Consider the following 7,123-nt stretch of genomic DNA (forward strand, 5'->3'; position numbering starts at 1 on the left):
CCTGGTCAATCAGGCAGCTCAGGGTAGAGTATACTGGACTATTTACACATATCATTCAGCGATTTCGGCAGGGCATGAAAACGTAGAAAGTCACCCCTTGGGCGAACATCCACTGGCGTGTAGAGTACTCAAAGGAATAAAAAGTATGATACCACCGGCTCTGAGATATCACCGTCTTTGGGACGTTAGTGGGGTGTTGAGATTGTTTGAGTCCTGGCCGGATAATGGCGGTCTGTCCAGGAAGGCTCTGTGGGCTAATCTGACTACCCTGCTCTGCTTAATATCGTGCAAAAGGGTCTCGGACATCAGGGCTCAGGAAGTGGACTGGAAATTGTTTTCGCCGACAGGCGTTCCCTTTCATATAACAAAGAGAACTAACACAGGGATCAGGACAGTCGATTATGAGGCATTTCCAGAAGGGCCCAAATTATGTCCAGTCAGTGGTTTGAAGCTGTATGAAAGTAACTCAACACAGTTCAGGTCCACAGTGGAATCACAATTGTGATAAGGAAACCCTTTATGGCAGTTTGGACAGCTACCTTGGCAAGATGGGTGAAGTGGTGCATGAGCCAAGCTGGCGTAGGTACAAGTCATTTCGGAGCACATTCGGTTAGGGGTGCCATGGCATCCACAGCATTCAGAATGGGGGCATGCCTAGCGGACATTTTGAAGGCAGGGGTTTGGTCCAACAAGTCGACTTTTAAGAACTTTTATTTTAGACCAATCGGCCAGGTGACTACGTTGGTAGTGAGTAAGCTTGGAACAAGCATAATCCGAGCCTACCCGTCTTGACATAGAATACTGATTTTCAATACATTTGTAATAGAAAGTCATGATTCTATTAAAGATACTGAGGCAAAGGATTATCCCACCCTATCAATTGCGTAAATAGACTGGAATGACTGTGATCGGAATTACTGATTATAAGGAAGTTTGGAATTTAATTTCTGACATGTTCTTTTGCGATTGCCCACCCAGTTTATAGTGGAGTTTTTCATTGGTGCTGTTTGTGAATTGGCAGGTACATAACCCAAGACGTCAAGTACATGAGGAGTAAAAGAGACGTGGTGGAGGTTTCCAGCGTTAACTGGTTGGGACGCAGTTATGGATCAGCGAAAGAAAGAGGCCGAAGGAAGGCAGACGATGTTATACTGGACTTTAGTGTATGATTGGTTACAAGAAGTCACATAAAAGAAGAACCAATTAAATACAAACTCATATATCGCTAAAATTCATGGGATTTGTAGTTTTAGCTGTTTCTTTTTATGGTTGTGTTTTTTAAAGTTGTTGGCTGCTCGAGAAGTAAAGAGTTGAGCATAATCTTTCGCCTCCATGACTTTAATAGAATCATGTCTTTCTATTACGAATGCATTGAAAATCTGTATTTATTGTGTAATTGGTGCAGATTTCAAGCCATCCCGCAAAAAACATAGTGGTATTTCAGTCCTGCGTTTTCATAGTGTTTACAAGCCTGTCACTTACCTGCCATGACTCCACTATTACTCTATCCCCCCAACCCCCAATCCACCCATTACTCTCCAAACATTCACCTGTCGGTCTAACATTTGTAAACAATACAAGATAGAAAAGCATACTTATTCTGACATCAAGTGTTTAAAACAATGCACCTTCAAACACTGACTACATTTAATAAAAATTGCAATAACATATTTGATATTAAGCTGTGGTGGATATATAGATGATCTGCTGTGTATTTCTGCGATTTTTTAAATACGAAAACTTTCACATTACAAAAAAAAAAGCCACTTAGAAATGCGGGGGGTTCAACCCGCGACCTCATTGCCACAAGTCATGCCCTCCAACTCCGAGCAACATCCGCGAAGCACAATAGTGCCTTCCTGAATAAAGGATTAATGCATGATCCGTGGAACCAGGCTACGTAGCTCTCTGTGTTTAACCCATTCCTTTTTTGCTCATTTCACCCACACTGGAATCGTGGCTTGTAAGGTATGTATTACAATACAACAAACATTGGGATTGCTTGGTTCTTTCTCAGTCGCTCTTTTCCCAGTACATAAATGCAGAATGCTAACTCTTTTACGCGGGACCGAGCCTCATCCTTTGAAACCCCAGGCAGACTGCCTGCGCTAGGAACGTGTTTTTTCTGTTTAATCTGCGATGTTTTTCATGAAATAAGCATACAAAATAACGTGTTTGTATTTATAGGGGGTACTTCATTTCCAGAGAACAGGGTTTTTTTTATCAATTGGAGCCCAGCTGTATTTCTGCACGAGTTACTGGCGACGTCCCTACACATAATACAAAATGGCTGCCACGTCCACAGGAAACACATCATGTCTCTTCTGATTCTCTCGGTACTTCTACTACCCCAGCACCCCTCCCTCCACGTAAAGCACCCTGTTCTGTTGGTATAAGAATTTGGTAATTCTTAAAATGCTACCAAAAATAAAATGTCCTTCGAGCCGGATTTGAACCAGCGACCTAAGGATATCTGAATTTCCACTACAGTCCTCCGCTCTACCAACTGAGCTATCGAAGGCTCCTTGCTTTGTCCACTATCAATAGCATATTTTTGTATCTCATCACAGAATGTTGTTCCTTCTGTTTTATAAATCTATTTCTCAAAGCAATATACCGTAAAATGTACCTCTAAACAAATCCCTGGCCCTTTCTATATTTGGTAAGTGAAAAAGGGAAACATTTTAAGAGAAAATTGAGAGTGAAAGTGACTAAGATACATCCTGCAAATATAGCTGTATACTGCTGTCTTCGGATTTCTTATATTGCCTATGTTTCTATTAAAATGGCATAATGATGTAACAGTTGATACAGATGGGGCTTAATAGCCGCCGATTAACAGACTTGCCAGCCAGCAAGCTGCTGAAACACTAAATGCCCACTGCAAAGCTATACAATGTTGAATGTAAATCTTACGTAATTTGAGTTCATAATATATTCTGAACCATTGTACCTGCGTAGTACAAAAAGGACGCACAGTCGGAGAGGAGATTGCAACAACTATCTTTTTAACTGCTAACATTGAACTGGCTTCCTTTCGCCAGTCCTCCTCTCACTAACCCAATGTCACACTTAACACGCCCCCAACAGGGGGCCTTGGGCTTAAAAGCACAGGGGATCGTAACACCACCCCTGGACAAATGTTCAAAACTCTGAATCAGCACTCTTCGACCCAGCGGCTTCCTTGTTACTTGTTGGGGTCTGGTGCCCATTTCACTGGTGCCACTACCTCCTAGCGGGTTACCCAACAGTCCACCTCGAGCTGCACCTCCACTGGGCGGGACCCAAAGGTTGTCCCGAGGCTCCCGGTGCTGCAGATCTGGTTCTAGTTCCGGCGGAGGTGATTCACAGTCCTCTCTCTCGACCAGGTGTTTGAACAAAGAGCTGTTTCTCGTGATCTCCTTGTCTTCGACCAACCTAATCCTCCTCTGGCTTTATGGTCTATTGTAGAACCTCTCCACTCATTTGCCCACATTTTACCTTTGATAGTACTGGGACAAGGAAGGGGCGACCCTGGTGGCGTGGGCGATTTCGGGGGATCTTGGGCAAAACCAGGACTTTCGGGAGAGGCTTAGAAATTCATTAGAGAATCCTGGGCTCCCAAAACCAAGAAGGCCTACAGAGGTGCTTGGGATAAGTGGAGTAAATGGTGCATGGAGAGGGAAATACATCCTGTTCAAACAGATGTAGTCGATGTGGTGAAATTCCTGGTCAATCAGGCAGCTCAGGGTAGAGTATACTGGACTATTTACACATATCGTTCAGCGATTTCGGTAGGGCATGAAAACATAGAAAGTCACCCCTTGGGCGAACATCCACTGACGTGTAGAGTACTCAAAGGAATAAAAAGTATGATACCACCGGCTCTGAGATATCACCGTCTTTGGGACGTTAGTGGGGTGTTGAGATTGTTTGAGTCCTGGCCGGATAATGGCGGTCTGTCCAGGAAGGCTCTGTGGGCTAATCTGACTACCCTGCTCTGCTTAATATCGTGCAAAAGGGTCTCGGACATCAGGGCTCAGGAAGTGGACTGGAAATTGTTTTCGCCGACAGGCGTTCCCTTTCATATAACAAAGAGAACTAACACAGGGATCAGGACAGTCGATTATGCAGCATTTCCAGAAGGGCCCAAATTATGTCCAGTCAGTGGTTTGAAGCTGTATGAAAGTAACTCAACACAGTTCAGGTCCACAGTGGAATCACAATTGTGATAAGGAAACCCTTTATGGCAGTTTGGACAGCTACCTTGGCAAGATGGGTGAAGTGGTGCATGAGCCAAGCTGGCATAGGTACAAGTCATTTCGGAGCACATTCGGTTAGGGGTGCCATGGCATCCACAGCATTCAGAATGGGGGCATGCCTAGCGGACATTTTGAAGGCAGGGGTTTGGTCCAACAAGTCGACTTTTAAGAACTTTTATTTTAGACCAATCGGCCAGGTGACTACGTTGGTAGTGAGTAAGCTTGGAACAAGCATAATCCGAGCCTACCCGTCTTGACATAGAATACTGATTTTCAATACATTTGTAATAGAAAGTCATGATTATATTAAAGATACTGAGGCAAAGGATTATCCCACCCTATCAATTGCGTAAATAGACTGGAATGACTGTGATCGGAATTACTGATTATAAGGAAGTTTGGAATTTAATTTCTGACATGTTCTTTTGCGATTGCCCACCCAGTTTATAGTGGAGTTTTTCATTGGTGCTGTTTGTGAATTGGCAGGTACAGAACCCAAGACGTCAAGTACATGAGGAGTAAAAGAGACGTGGTGGAGGTTTCCAGCGTTAACTGGTTGGGACGCAGTTATGTATCAGCGAATGAAAGAGGCCGAAGGAAGGCAGACGATGTTATACTGGACTTTAGTGTATGATTGGTTACAAGAAGTCACATAAAAGAAGAACCAATTAAATACAAACTCATATATCGCTAAAATTCATGGGATTTGTAGTTTTAGCTGTTTCTTTTTATGGTTGTGTTTTTTAAAGTTGTTGGCTGCTCGAGAAGTAAAGAGTTGAGCATAATCTTTCGCCTCCATGACTTTAATAGAATCATGTCTTTCTATTACGAATGCATTGAAAATCTGTATTTATTGTGTAATTTGTGCAGATTTCAAGCCATCCCGCAAAAAACATAGTGGTATTTCAGTCCCGCGTTTTCATAGTGTTTACAAGCCTGTCACTTACCTGCCATGACTGCACTATTACTCTATCCCCCCAACCCCCAATCCACCCATTACTCTCCAAACATTCACCTGTCGGTCTAACATTTGTAAACAATACAAGATAGAAAAGCATACTTATTCTGACATCAAGTGTTTAAAACAATGCACCTTCAAACACTGACTACATTTAATAAAAATTGCAATAACATATTTGATATTAAGCTGTGGTGGATATATAGATGATCTGCTGTGTATTTCTGCGATTTTTTAAATACGAAAACTTTCACATTACAAAAAAAAAAGCCACTTAGAAATGCGGGGGGTTCAACCCGCGACCTCATTGCCACAAGTCATGCCCTCCACCTCCGAGCAACATCCGCGAAGCACAATAGTGCCTTCCTGAATAAAGGATTAATGCATGATCCGTGGAACCAGGCTACGTAGCTCTCTGTGTTTAACCCATTCCTTTTTTGCTCATTTCACCCACACTGGAATCGTGGCTTGTAAGGTATGTATTACAATACAACAAACATTGGGATTGCTTGGTTCTTTCTCAGTCGCTCTTTTCCCAGTACATAAATGCAGAATGCTAACTCTTTTACGCGGGACCGAGCCTCATCCTTTGAAACCCCAGGCAGCCTGCCTGCGCTGGGAACGTGTTCTTTCTGTTTAATCTGCGATGTTTTTCATGAAATAAGCATACAAAATAACGTGTTTGTATTTATAGGGGGTACTTCATTTCCAGAGAACAGGGTTTTTTTTATCAATAGGGGCCCAGCTGTATTTCTGCACGAGTTACTGGCGACCTCCCTACACATAATACAAAATGGCTGCCACGTCCACAGGAAACACATCATGTCTCTTCTGATTCTCTCGGTACTTCTACTACCCCAGCACCCCTCCCTCCACGTAAAGCACCCTGTTCTGTTGGTATAAGAATTTGGTAATTCTTAAAATGCTACCAAAAATAAAATGTCCTTCGAGCCAGATTTGAATCAGGGACCTAAGGATATCTGAATTTCCACTACAGTCCTCCGCTCTACCAACTGAGCTATCGAAGGCTCCTTGCTTTGTACGCTATCAATAGCATATTTTTGTATCTCATCACAGAATGTTGTTCCTTCTGTTTTATAAATCTATTTCTCAAAGCAATATACAGTAAAATGTACCTCTAAACAAATCCCTGGCCCTTTCTATATTTGGTAAGTGAAAAAGGGAAACATTTTAAGAGAAAATTGAGAGTGAAAGTGACTAAGATACATCCTGCAAATATAGCTGTATACTGCTGTCTTCGGATTTCTTGTATTGCCTATGTTTCTATTAAAATGGCATAATGAAGTAACAGTTGATACAGATGGGGCTTAATAGCCGCCGATTAACAGACTCGCCAGCCAGCAAGCTGCTGAAACACTAAATGCCCACTGCAAAGCTATACAATGTTGAATGTAAATCTTACGTAATTTGAGTTCATAATATATTCTGAACCATTGTACCTGCGTAGTACAAAAAGGACGCACAGTCGGAGAGGAGATTGCAACAACTATCTTTTTAACTGCTAACATTGAACTGGCTTCCTTTCGCCAGTCCTCCTCTCACTAACCCAATGTCACACTTAACACGCCCCCAACAGGGGGCCTTGGGCTTAAAAGCACAGGGGATCGTAACACCACCCCTGGACAAATGTTCAAAACTCTGAATCAGCATTCTTCGACCCAGCGGCTTCCTTGTTACTTGTTGGGGTCTGGTGCCCATTTCATTGGTGCCACTACCTCCTAGCGGGTTACCCAACAGTCCACCTCGAGCTGCACCTCCACTGGGCGGGACCCAAAGGTTGTCCCGAGGCTCCCGGTGCTGCAGATCTGGTTCTAGTTCCGGCGGAGGTGATTCACAGTCCTCTCTCTCGACCAGGTGTTTGAACAAAGAGCTGTTTCTCGTGATCTCCTTGTCTTCGACCAAC

General features: G+C 43.2%; 1 non-coding gene across 1 annotated transcript; it reads right to left on the bottom strand.

Moving 5' to 3' along the window:
- Positions 1-2,435: 2,435 nt before the first annotated feature.
- On the bottom strand, positions 2,436-2,521 carry TRNAY-GUA (transfer RNA tyrosine (anticodon GUA)). The gene is given in 2 exon segments: positions 2,436-2,471; positions 2,485-2,521. It is a non-coding gene; the product is annotated as a tRNA-Tyr (tRNA).
- Positions 2,522-7,123: the final 4,602 nt, after the last annotated feature.

Source organism: Ambystoma mexicanum (genome assembly GCF_040938575.1).
Source record: "Ambystoma mexicanum isolate Mex_15411 chromosome 12 unlocalized genomic scaffold, UKY_AmexF1_1 Mex_chr12_unloc.2, whole genome shotgun sequence".
NCBI classification, from domain to species: domain Eukaryota; kingdom Metazoa; phylum Chordata; class Amphibia; order Caudata; family Ambystomatidae; genus Ambystoma; species Ambystoma mexicanum.